Source organism: Amblyomma americanum, chromosome 4 (assembly GCF_052857255.1).
Source record: "Amblyomma americanum isolate KBUSLIRL-KWMA chromosome 4, ASM5285725v1, whole genome shotgun sequence".
Taxonomy (NCBI): domain Eukaryota; kingdom Metazoa; phylum Arthropoda; class Arachnida; order Ixodida; family Ixodidae; genus Amblyomma; species Amblyomma americanum.
The window spans coordinates 102,575,608-102,589,419 of NC_135500.1; the positions used below are offsets into that span (position 1 = coordinate 102,575,608).

Consider the following 13,812-nt stretch of genomic DNA (forward strand, 5'->3'; position numbering starts at 1 on the left):
TCAAGTCTACATCGGTATTTTTCAGGACAGTTTGTTTACCAGTAACTGACGTGCAAATGGAAGTACTCAGAGCTGCCGTTGTAGAAAAAATTTCTAAACTCCTTAAAAGTGTAAATTAAGTAAAATGAGATAGCCGGAAGAAAAGGAAGGAAGTGGAAGTTTGCCTCTAGCAATTTGGTTAACATGTTTTGTTGGGTTGTCACGTCGCGTTGAGCGCGAGGGTGGGGTATCACGTGGCTTGCACGTTGATGGCAGCGATGGAACTGCCGTTCAATTGTCGCGGTAGCCGAAACAGCTTTTGTGTGACGCCCAATTGCCGGTTTCGTGTCAATGTCCTACATGCATCTACTTAATCTGATTAACGGACTATTTAGGGGAGAAACAGCGCAATGAAACACGGACACACGAAGAACGGACACACACGAGCGCTGACTACCAACAAGGGATCACAGAATCATTAGGCTATAGGTTGCACAAGAAAAAAGTGTTCATCAGGCCACCCAGAAAATTTAGCTCTTTTTCCGACAAGGAGAGGGATGCAGTGCTCACGCATTGTTCACCAGCTTGATGAATTTGGAGGGCTTCTAGGATTTCCCTCGTCAACCTATCTCGTCCTCGGCCGATAGTGGTGCAGCGATTAAAGTCAGGGGTGCCGATTCTTTCAGTGTCGTCTTCTGCGATTTTGCACTTCTTACAGTGCTTAGCCAGGTGCCCAGATATTGCTATACTATTTACGTTGTTTTGATGTTCTTGTAGGCGGATATTGATGCACCTTCCCGTTTGACCGATGTACCTCTTCCCGCATGACACTGGGATGGAGTAAATTATTTCTAAATCACAGGGGACATGTTGATCAGAGTGTGCCACCCTACACCCTCGGGTTTCCGGCGGGTTATTCACTTTGGAACAGAGGGCGGAAAGCTTGTTGGGAGCCGTGAAGACGACATCCACGCCGGCGCGCTGTGCGACTTTTTTTAGACGATGACCCAACGATCAGTCGATCAGATTTCTTGACCTTAACCTCCAATTTTCCGATAACCACACCTGCTGGTCTTACCAACCTAGAGGCAAAAAGCCACTCCTGCCCTTCACGTCAGCTCACACAAAACTTGTCAAGCGGGGCATAGTAAAGCTGGGTTTCCAAAACGCGCTGCAAAAATCATGTGAGCATTTATTCCTGGACAGCTTCAACAACCAGACCAATCGTCTTTTAACAGCAGGCTACCCTTTGCATCTGCTTGTATCAGTAGCCGGCTCCATGATCAAGAAGCCCCAGCCACACCTCGGACCTGCTGCTTCAAACGATAACCGCAGAAATTTTGTGGCAATGCCCTACCTTCACACCATCGGCCATCGTCTAAAAAAAGTCGCACAGCGCGCCGGCGTGGATGTCGTCTTCACGGCTCCCAACAAGCTTTCCGCCCTCTGTTCCAAAGTGAATAACCCGCCGAAAACCCGAGGGTGTGTAGGGTGGCACACTCTGATCAATATGTCCCCTGTGATTTAGAAATAATTTACTCCATCCCAGTGTCATGCGGGAAGAGGTACATCGGTCAAACGGGAAGGTGCATCAATATCCGCCTACAAGGACATCAAAACAACGTAAATAGTATAGCAATTTCTGGGCACCTGGCTAAGCACTGCAAGAAGTGCAAAATCACAGAAGACGACACTGAAAGAATCTGCACCCCTGACTTTAATCGCTGCACCACTATCGGCCGAGGACGAGATAGGTTGACGAGGGAAATCCTAGAAGCCCTCCAAATTCATCAAGCTGGTGAACAATGCGTGAGCACTGCATCCCTCTCCTTGTCGGAAAAAGAGCTAAATTTTCTGGGTGGCCTGATGAACACTTAAGTTTTCTTGTGCAACCTATAGCCTAATGATTCTGTGATCCCTTGTTGGTAGTCAGCGCTCGTGTGTGTCCGTTCTTCGTGTGTCCGTGTTTCATTGCGCTGTTTCTCCCCTAAATGCATTACCAACTAGCCCAGAACCTTGCTCTAACGGACTATGTGCTGTAAGCAGGTGATGATAGTGAAGACACAGCGCTTATTTAGAACATGGCAAGGAGATCACGCATGCGTCCTGGTCTGCAGAGGCGTGTAAGCTAGCAGATCGATAGCTCAAATCGCACAACTGCGCTGCTTATCCTAAATACCATCGGCGCACCATGCCCCTGACTTCGCTACATAGTTAATTTTAACTTTAAATGAGTGCAACTCGCATTCTGCAGCTAGCTAACTATGCCTCGCAAGTCAAAAATACTTACCTGTTTCGGTTAAAACGGAATTTCGAAATGTTAACTCAACGCACTTTTGTCGGCTGTTTACGGCTTGAACCGAAAGTTCAGTCCCCGATCATATGATCACATCAACCAAGGCAAGCCACTTCAAATGAAGCAGAACCATAGAAAGCCAAGATAAACCATGCAAAGACCAGGGCTAACCGTGCTAGCGTGCGATAATCCGTGATTAGCCCCACGTTAAACCACCCGTGATTTTTTGGCCCAATGTGCACCGCAATGAGCACGCATAAATTAGAGGACGTCGCCGTGGCGTTCAGTGCTGTAGCAGAATATCAGTACATATCAGTTACTAAACTGGGATGACGAAAGGGCATTCCCATCAGCCTTCCGTGCGTCGCTTACATCTCCCAAGTGGGCGCTGTCATTGAGTGATAATAATTAATAATAATAATTGGTTATTTTTTGGGAAAGGAAATGGCGCAGTATCTGTCTCATATATCGTTGGACACCTGAACCGCGCCGTGTCATTGAGTGGGGAACGTACGTTGAAGGCACGGCCATATGATCTGCCCGGAGAATAATGACATATCGTTGGACACCTGAACCGCGCCGTGTCATTGAGTGGGGAACGTACGTTGAAGGCACGGCCATATGATCTGCCCGGAGAATAATGACATGTCATCAAATAATTGCTCCTCTTAATTTCCTCCTACAACTTTCGAAAACTGCATATGTTCCCGATAATTTGGTTAGTGAGCCAAACAAACTCTACATGATGCAAGTCCGCGTGCTTTGTCCGAAGAGCCACGTTTCTTGAGCACGCCCCCTCACGTCGGGGGGTCGCCCGTGGCATGTGAGAGCTGTCACTCCGCAGCCTTGGCCCGATGCTCGAAGTGGGGCCGCCTGCCAGCCAGCCAGCCAGCCTTATCCCGCGTTTCGTCAGCACGCACCGCTGACGGCGCCAGGGCCACCACCACCAGGCCCCCAAACAAAATTCGGCTTGGCGCCGCCAGGTCTGAGGAGCGGGGTCGGTGCGCAGCGTGGAGGCAACAAGAGCGAAGGGAGAGTTGACGAGGCAGCCACGGATTCATGTCAACTGCCACCCGCTAAAAAGCAACGGCCCCCGTCCGTTGCTGGCCCCGGGTGCGAGGGATGCGCCTCGATCTCGCCGGGCATCGCCGGCCATTTCTCTCCTCTCCTTCTGATGCACCCGACAGCGGACGGCCGCTGTGGAAGACGAGAAGCAACTGGTGAGCGGGCGGAGACCTCGGCGGCGGGAGAAAGTGGTGCGACGACCGCCAGGCGACGCGCAAATAACAACAGGAAGAAGAGCAGAGAACGCGAGCGAGAGTGAGCGGGCGGAAATTACGCGCCTAATAACACACAAGTGCAAGCGCTCGAGCGCACTAGGGAGGACGTGGAGAAGAGCAATAAAGGAGCAAGAAAGAAGAGGGACGGCGAAGAGTTGCCTCTTTCTTTCTGTGCCTATTTCTTTCACTCTCACCTGCCCAAGAGAGGAGGTTCCAGACAACGGCGAGTGTCGGGTTGCGGGGAACGCCGGCGGAGAGGCGTAGGCGAGGAGAGACGTCGCGGCACGAAGGCAGCAGTCGTCTCGCTTGTGGCGGGAAGGAAAACCAAGAAAAGAAAAGAAAAAAATTGCCAGCTAGAAAAGAGGAGAGAAAGCAGAGAGGGCGGAAGGCGCGTTGTTCGTACGCCAGCGGCGGCGGAGCAACAGGGGATCGCCTTGCCTCCGTTTTTTCGCCGGCTGCTGGCGATTCCGGCGCGACAACACTCGCAACGACTGACTGCGCTGGCGGAGCTGAGTGTTTAACTACCGCGCTTTCATGCGGGCGCTGATTTTTTTGCTTGTATTCCCCGTGTAATACGCTGCGTTTCTGGTCGACGTCGGATGTTCTTTCGGGCGCAGCGTCGTGCCGCCGTGACTCCCTCGGGTGACAGTAGCTTCCAATTCTGGCGCAAAAGTGAAGCGAGAGCGACGGAGGTCGTGACGCCGTGCGCGACTGACATGCGATGGATACTGGCTGCAGGTGAACAGAGGTGCATTCTCTCCGACGGCACTTTCCGTGCGTGTGGAAAGCGGACGTGGTGCTTGGGCTCGTGTGCCTCGCGGCAGTGGTCGTGACTTCTGTGTTTTGTGTGACCGGATTCACGTTCAGGAAGAGCTCCTCCCTTCAGAGCTCCACTGCACACTGGTAAGTTGCCTGTCACTTGCTCGACGGAGAAGCCGACCGTTTTTTTTTTCCTTGTTTGGACGTGTCGTTTGAAGAGCTCCGTGAATGTGACTGCTACTCTAAACACTTGTCCAACATACGTATGGCGCGAGCAGAAAAAAAAAAGAAACATGCAGTGCAAAACAATCGCGCCACATATACGAATACGAGGTGCACATCGTAATGTATGATATAAGAAAACGAAATCAGCATTCGGCTCATTTTTAGCGCATGTCCTGTTCATGGCAATCATATATATATATATATATATATATATATATATATATATATATATATATATATATATATATATATATATATATATATATATATATATACACACACACACTCGACCTGTCTCAAAACAAGCTGTCATGAGGTCTGCTCTATTGCGTAGCCACTAGCCAGATATAAAACACTCAAAACCGCTTCAGCTTGATTCATGCCACTCTAGGTCCCCTCTCTGCCGTTGGCTACAGACTCTACATCACAGCTGAGCAGACACTGAGGATTTATTGCTGTAGGTTCCGCCACGTTACTGCATTCCTACCAAGCGCACTCAGCGGCATAACAGAAGAATAAAACATGTACATCATGCCTCTACTCAGGCTCATCTTACTAATTTGTGACCCTTCGCCGCCTTTGGAGGCTAATGTGACTGGCTGATTGCAGCCACAGCAGTATGCCTTCCGACCGGTAACAAGCACGGCAAAAACTTGAACTGAAAACCTCAATGCGCCTCCGGTCAGAAGTCTCAAGTCTGTCACATATTTCTGTTTGCTCGTAGTCCATCCTGGAACGGGCGAAGTTTTTATCTGGGCCCAGAGGTTTGTGCTCTCCTCACTATTTCACTGCACACATTCTTTCGGGCCGATCGCGAACTTTGCTTCCGTTTGACGTGAGTGGCAGTCTGCGGTGGCTGCTGGCAGGCACAGACGTGCTACGCGCGACTTCTATCGATCGCAATTCCTGGCACGGAATGTGGAGGCGTACGGTGTGGTGAAACCCGGTGAGAAGCGTGGCTTCTTCTGCAAGGTCTCATGGAAGGTAGATGGAGAACGTGCTTGTCAGATGAACGCGACTTACTTTTAATTCTCTACCAAATGCATGTATATGCACGTGTGCTTCCTGAACAGGAGACTGCGCCAATGTTTGGTTTATGGTTTAAGGGGGTGTAACGTCCCAAAGTGACTCAGGCTATTGGGGACGCTGTAGTGGAGGGCTCCGGATATTTCGACCACCTGGGGTTCCTTAACGTGCACTGATGTCGCACAGTACACCGGCCTCTAGCATTTCGCCTCCATCGAAATCCGACCGCCGCGGCCGGGATAGAATCCGCATCATTCGGGTCGGCAGCTGAGCCCCATAACCACGTATAGCCACCACGGCGGCACTGCGCCAAGGGTGCTGTTCAAATAGCACTCTGGGGAGGCACATCCCCCTGTTTATTCTGTAGCCCTTTCGCTCTTTTTTATAACGGCTGCTTCTTAGGCTTTTGTTGGAACATTGAATTAATATTCGAAAAATCACCTAATTTTGCCATGAAATGAAGCTTAGACTTAGAGAAGTGCCAGAGCCTAGCAAAGGTACTAGTCGGTGTGTATTAGCTATGCAGCATAATGCCGGATCCCCGTCACAAGAAATGTGGTAACAGTAAAACCTTTTCACAAGAACATTCTGCACTGCCCTTCTTTGTGGCTCACGTTACAGGGATAGCTTTGCAGTGTAAGCAAAAACAAAAAGCAGGGCGCTTAAGCTTCGTTTTTAAGAGTGAGACGCGACAGCGTGTTGCAGCGTTACCAAGGAGTGCACGGAACGCCATCGCCCATACGGCGCGACGCGTGGCCCGTTGTACGGTTTAAGGAAAGGACGCCTTTCTCACATATCTTGGTGGACACCCAGACCGCGCCGTAAGAGGAAAAAAATTAGAGGACGCTTGAGCTTCGCCTTTAAGAGTGGAACGCGACAGCGTGGTTGCAGCACTGCCAGGGAGTCCGCGGAACGCCATCACCCGTTCGCCATCACGCCTTGCCCGTTAGACAAATCGCTCTGCTACGTACGGTGAAACGGACGTGCGGAGTGGCAAACCACGTAGAAGCGCTGTTACGCGCCTTGCCGAAACGTGCGAGACTGAAGTTGCAGTCGTAGTTGTCGGCACATCTTTCTCGACAAACCCGATTCCACGAACGCCAGCATAGCTTCCGCGCCGAACGAACGGGCAGCAAGCCGCAAGCTTCGTGGTGAATGCGCTTTGGATGTGCGCTGCGTTGTTCGCCGCTCACCGCGTGATCCCTGCTTGCCCGCATGGCCCCACTGCGGCAGAACGAGACGAGCAGGAGGCGCTGCCGTCGTGCGCTATCTATTGGGGCAGTGGCGTACATTGCGAGGAGGAGGAGGAGGGAGAGGAGGGATTTTTCGCTCACGGCCGCCGACGCCGACACCGGCTTTTGTGCGACATGGGGCCCTTAACGCTGTCTCGTTAATAATGCTTCTGGGATTTTTCGCTCACGGCCAACGCCGCTGACGACACCGGCTTTTCTGTGACACGGGGCCCTTAACGCTGTCGCGCCAAAGCCGCAGCTACATACCCGCCCGCTCTAACTAGCTTACGCTTCAATATTTCGAGCGACAGAGGCAACGCGTTTGAATTTTCTCAAACATGTTCTTTCTTCCCTCATAGGTATCGTGGTGCTTCGTACAAGTCATTGATATACTAAACCTGCAACGCAACTACACCGGTTATAAGTGTGCAGGGACATAGCGAGGGAGGCTAATAATGCGCAGTGCTATTTCTTGCGAAGCAACACATTTGGTCAATGCTGGCATGGCAAAAAGAACCCGAGTGCCAGCTTCTGCACTAGGCTACTTTCGCAAAGCTACTTACTCTTTATTCACGTGTTTCGCTGATTGAAATATGCCTCTCACCTCTTCCCATTTCTTTTTTTGTTTTGCAGCGAAGCTTTGTCAGATGTCAGCACAGACTACCATGTTTTTCTCTAAGGTGTGTGTGCGGCATGAATGACATTTTTAGCTTCCAATGCACTTTCTGTATATTTTTAGCCTGTCTGAATGGCCCGCATTGAAATAAAGGATAGAAAAAAAAAGTAGACTATTAACGTCGGCTGAGTTACGCCTACCGCGTGTGCGACACATGCCCTTGCCAGCTGGCTTCTGAAATCAGAGACGTCAGACTGCTGCCGCCGCTGCCTGCGACTCGTCACCGTCGGTGATGTTGGCGGGGGGTGGGCGTAACAATAGCGCTGCACGCTGGCAGCTCCGACGGAGGTAAAACCAGTGACAACAATCTGAAATGGCGTCAGAAGAGGCTGCTTTCTTTGAGTCTGAACTAGCAACTCATTAATTCCCAGGATTTCGGGACAAGCGCTTCTAGTTTCCTTGGCTACCAACACGTGGCGCATAGATTTTAACATTGAAAAACAGTGCGTTGAAGTCATCCGTGACGCAAGAAAGAAAGAGAATGCCCGAGTGGCTTGAGAACAGAATGTGATAGGCCTCTAGGCTCAGCAGCACTGGCTGTGTGCTCTCCCGAATTCCTGGTAATGTTTGCTGCCTGTGCTTCCGCTTGTGTTCGGCGTGCTTCCGTTGATATCATGGAACAGCAATTAGGCCAAGCGTTCACTTTTTTTTTTCAAGCCCGTCCGGTGTGGCTCTCTTGAAGCCTTGCTTTCATGGGGCGAGTTGGAGGTCGCGTAAGCTTCTGCTTTAAGCGCTGTAGACGCAAACGAACAAATCACAGATGAATACGGACGGAGGAGGTCAGGTTTATTATTGCTTTTGAGCACCTCGGAACGAATAAGACCGCTGCCTTCCTTGTTTCCGTAGCGCCCCACTCGTTGCAGTCGTTCGTCACCCCTTTAGTGCTTTTCTAAGCAGAAACCTTTCAGCTTGCAATGCCTTATGATAAAGTGATGCGAGAACTTGCGCTCAGAAGGCAATTTGGACGTGTGTTAGTGGAAGGAAAGCAGGTCGTGCTTTACAGTCAGCTAATGACGTCCGAATTTTTCTTTATTTAATGTATAATTGTCTCTATTAGTAAAGCACCACCTTTTCCAACAAGCACGTTGTGTCAATGCCAACTAAACGCACTGTCTTCCAATGGCTTGAAGTGGCGTTGGCTGGCCGCCATAACGGTCACAGCGGTCGCGTGCCGGCCGGAAGCGTTTACTGGGAACTGCCCCGCTATCTGTCCTGAGATGGCTGGCCCGCTTGTCGCGCGGATGTTTGCCCGAGGTCGCAGGGTGCTGATAAAGCAGTCGGGCTATGGCAGTCATCAGCGTATATGCCGCTCATTGCGTACTACGATAGTCAAGCGGTACGCAGTCTATCTCTTCTCCGGCCACTTACTACCTGTACGCACTTGGCGTCTTCCCGAAAGAGCGTGTTCAAGGGGATGCCTTTCGTGAGAATTGGCCGCTACGTTTTTGAGATCCCAGAGATGAGTCTATGCGAACAGTTATTTACGATTACAGTTGCAACGCTAGGTAACACGTCCGTGCATTTCTCAGGGAATATATCTGGCATTGAATTCCCTAATTGCATCTACCCGTGGTCATCACTTCAGCAGACTGGGGCACATTCCTCTTCCATAGCCCCAGTTTGGTGGGTAAATCCAGAGAGCATATATATGGGCTAATTAAAAGATTTTGTTAGTCTAGTCATTCATCAGTCATCTTCTGGTTGCAGCGGAAAAGGGGATTCTGTGCTTATAAATACGCACAGAACCATTAGGTACTGATCGTGATGCTTATAAGCCGAGTGTTCTATCATGGAGTTGATGATGCTTTCGGAATAACGACGACGCCTGGCTACTTTACAGCTCGCAAATACTGCATTCGCAAGTGTCAAGAAAAACAAAAAGCGTATAGCTTCATACAATGGCACTTTCTCTTGTTTCACTACCTTTCATCAGTTGGGGATCGAAAGGGAGTGGACGGAACCTCTATTTTCCTTTTCCTGAGTGGCTCGCAGAGCTGTTTGGAGACAAGAGACTTTCGCAACTACTTAAAGCATTGAACGTGAAGTCATGTGCAAGCTGCCGCACCAGTTACCCCTTCCTGCTGGCATGGCTTTAGTAGAACGTGTGGAAGAAGATCATGATTATGATGAAAGCCGTGTTTCAAGCGCCCCCCCCCCCCCCCCCCGTTTCCCCTTCAAAGGGGAGATCGATGAGCTAAGCTTTGATGCAGCCAAGCTTTGGGTCTATAACACTGTAGCTGGCACTGTATGCTGAACACGGGGCTGTGTTTAAGATGCGCCCTGGTGTCGGCGATATAAGACAAACATGAACCGACCGGGCAAAGCTTCTTGCTCCTAGGCGCCAACCGTGCTCAATCATACGGGACGGCTAGAGCTTTATCTAATCGCAAGTTTATAATCTGGACTTCAACTTGTCGATACATACGTTAGGAAGGGATAGAAACAGAAAAAAAAAACCCATAGTGCTCTGCCCGCACCGCCGATTGGCGCAACGGGCTAAATTTTAGGTGCAGATTGTAATTCGAGGCATAATATTTGATTAAGAAAAAAGAGCATATCTACCGCACCACTGACTTGTAGGGACAGAATATAGAGTGAGGTCCGAAACAAATATTTTTCCTGCGCCACAGATGTACCACGGGAGAAATGTAAGCTAACTGATTGCAGTTCGCGGCATAATAAACAAAGAAGAAATAGCCTTGCCTTTTTGCAACACGCGTTAGAAAGAGCTAGCAAAAATAGACGAAATTAACAGTGTCCTATCGGCACCGACTAGCAGGGACATAATTATTGTGAGACCTAAAAATGGCTGTGATTTAGCTCTGGTTAAACCTGGAGTGACGCGATAGCTACAGCTGGCCGAGTGGAACTCGCACAGTCGAATTGAAAAGTCAGTCTTTCGCGTCTCTGTTTCGCTGGGGGTTCCTTCTTTATCTTCGTCCCTGGACGTGGATTCACTCTCTCTCCCCCTCTCCCTCTCTCCACTCCCCCACTACGACGCCGCCGGCAGCTGCTGCGCACCACGTGACCAACCACGTGACCAGCCATTGCGCCGCCATGGAGCTAAAGGGCTGCCACGCAGCTCAAGGGGTGCCACGCTGAAGGCTCGAAATGCTAGCGTAATGTAGCTATCGCTACAAAAGAGGTCTCTCCCTCACCACTGGGGACAGACAGGGACAGCCAGCCAATGTTTCGAATTCGGACAAAGTGGTTAGAATTCGTCAACGCGTGGTTTCAACAGAGGCGGCGCTCCCCTGTCTCACTGCCGCCTTTGTAGTACCTTTGTTCACGTGGGCACCCCATATCTCCACGGCACGCACAGCAACTCGGCATGCTCATGACAACAAGAATGCGGCTCCGAAGCCTTCGCGAAAGGCGAACAAAAACAGATGCGCGGGCTGGAATGCCAGGAGGTCATGAAGCCACGGGGAGAACAGAAGTCTTTGGTAACGTAACACAGCAGGGGGCAGCGAAAAGCGACGCTCCCGACGACCGTTTCATCTTACGCGCGACATGTTCGCTTACGTTGCCCGTCGAATGCAGGTGATAACTCTGTACACGGACCGGAGGAGCGGCTGCGCGAACTCCAATGCGCTGAAGCCGACAAATAGAACCCATTGCGCTAGCTCCATCTGTGCTTTGAGTACGATCGCGAGATGGAATTTTTTTTTCTCCCGCGGCGCTATATAGGCTCTAGGAATGCGACCTCTGCATAGTTTTAGCGATCACTGTTCGTGACAACGATGGAACCTGGCTCGCGGAATTCCCACATGACGACAGCGGGCCTTCGGGATGTTTCAATGTGGCGAAAGACTTTCGAAGCATTATGTTGGCTATTGTTTGACCGCCAGAACAGAACATTTCAGTACAGAACATTGCACAGTGTCCACTTCTGACCTGGGAACACGAGAATACCACACAAGTACAAAACAGTATGAATATGGTGTGCGTAAACTCACAGATGTCCGGAAAACAGTGAGCCCGTGATGCTCACAAGCAGATTTAGAGGGAGAGAGCAGTGGACTGCGGCGGTCATAGCCTCCCTCACGCGGTAAATTTTTCGTTCAAAGCTGTATTTGGCGCCGTTTTGTGTGGAGGAAAAAAGTTAAAAATACGCTGTGCGACTCTACCCCTTCCTCAACCGTCAACTCGGTGAGCTGCCATAAATCCGCTTCCGATGATGTTCGAATTGTTAGCCGCAGGCGCGGGCGCAGCACGTGGTGTGTCTGGGTGTCATATGACTGTACGGAACAAGGAAAATGGTGCCACTGCATAATGCTAGCTCCCAACAAGAAATAATCAGTAGCAAACATTCAGAAGTGCCATTAAAACGGCGCAGTTGCTGTTTGATAAGCTTCTTTTCGGAATTACAGAAAGAAAGAGCGGTCATTCAATCAATTCCTGCCGCAGATCTTGAATTAGCTATGCGGTCTGGGCAAACGCACGCTTGGGAACATAAAGAGGCGTATTCTGATTTTTCCTAAACAGATACAATTCGAAGTGTCTGCAGTGCAGACTTCTGCTTCTGCGGAAGCAGCGCAAAACATTTAGATCTTATCTATGCTCCTGGGCTTCGTGATGACGTCGTCAGTAAGGGAGTTCCGGAGGAGGGGGGGGGGGGGGGCACTTTTCGACTGTCTTCTTGAGTTTTGGAAGCGACGACTACGGACTGCGTCAATGTTATTGTTCGTCCTCTTGGTCTAGCTGATCGACTGTATCATCGATGCTTGCAACCTTTCGAATTTCTCCATTTCACTATACGCGGAGAGATAACTTTGTCCCGAGAAAGCCGGAAAAAGACTGTTATACAGCCTCTTTAGCTAAAGCAGATCTCGCGCTAAGAATGCTAACCCTACACAATGAACATCTGCGCCCAAACCTGTCTCCGTTCAAATAATGAATAACTGCATTGCATGGTCTTGATTATCAAAATGGCTAAGCAACTTGCCCCCAAAGTAGCAAACGTGCGTCAGAGAGCTTCGTCACCGCACGCATAGATGGGGTTCAAATTAAAGGTCGGCATTCCCGAGGTGTTAACGGCAACAGTTGGAGGATATAGGAGCTTTGGCGAAGCACTTTTTTAAACAACGATAAAAGAAAGTCAAATGAATAAAAATCGATGTGCGCAAAGGCTTACCTCATAAGGCGTTTGAAACACAGTCAGAAAATCCATTCCAGATGTCCGCGCACGTGTTGGGATCTTACAAAATCAAGCAAAAAGAAGCAACGCGAAGAATAGGAGTGAGCTGAGAGCGGTATGAATAATAATCCGCTGAAGCCTCACTTTGCTCTTATCAGTTCGGAAGCGCACCGTTAAAATACAAAAAAAGTCGGTGGAAGATGGAGCAATAGATGAAGAATATAAATCCCTGTTGCATGCAGCCGCGGCTTACGTATCATACATAGGCAGAGTGTTCACAGACACCACCACGGCGTGATCCTGTGAGCAGTGATCATCGCGGGGGTGAGTTGAAAAATGCATTTTTTATTTCTTTATTCCTCGGTGTGGACCTTGTCCGACCGGCGTCCACGACTAGCGATATGGCGGGAAAGTTACTTTGGAGCGATCACTTTTCGCCAACGGCATTCTTCACTTTTTTGCTGTGTGCGCAACATCCTGTAAAACACAGCGTGCAACGCATCTCACTGATCTGTGCTAACTATATGATGTGATGACGTGAGCTAAAGACTAGCTCAGCTATAGGCTTATAATGTGGTAACGTAAATGAGCTGACGTTAGCACGTCACGGGACGCATCAGGTGTATTCCGAACTGCCGCCGGAAGCGTTTCCTGCGTCTCAGCATGTATCCGCGCTACGGTGTTGAATTTAGGGCTGCCGCAATCTCGCCGCGGTCCGAACTCACAGAGCTGTCGCCTTGTAAACTTTTCAATCACCGATCATATCCAAGAGTGCAACGTGTCTGGATGAGGTAAAAAATATTCCAGCCGCATGGATGATTACTCATTCAATTTGTCTGCATTTCTGATATGCCAAAATTTTAACTGAACACTGCTTTTAGAGCCTCAGTTATAATCGGTTCGCGCTATTTATGCCTTATGCCGTTATGCAAACACGTTCAGCAAATCATGATCCTGGCCGAGTTGGCTCTGCATAATTAGAAACGTCTCAGCGCGACAGAACACAGCAAAGAACGCCAAGTCCTGCCAGCGTTGCTTGCCTTTGTTTATCCTGTGTCTGTTGCACCAAGATTTTTCGAACTGTTGGCAACATTTAGGCGTTTTGAAACGCTCGTGCTTTCTTAACAAGCAAAACAATGTTCTTAGCTCATTTCGGATGGCTGACTTCAGATTGCATCGCGGTGCGTCTCGCCCAAACG

General features: G+C 49.8%; 1 protein-coding gene across 2 annotated transcripts in view; it reads left to right on the forward strand.

Moving 5' to 3' along the window:
* Positions 1-3,943: 3,943 nt before the first annotated feature.
* The window catches only part of LOC144128182 (solute carrier family 45 member 3-like), a 103,572-nt gene continuing 93,703 nt past the window's right edge, over positions 3,944-13,812 (forward strand). For both annotated transcript variants that reach the window (XM_077661320.1, XM_077661323.1), the window contains exon 1: positions 3,944-4,458. The gene's annotated coding sequence lies outside the window, so the exon portion shown is untranslated. The remainder of the gene's footprint in view (positions 4,459-13,812) is intronic.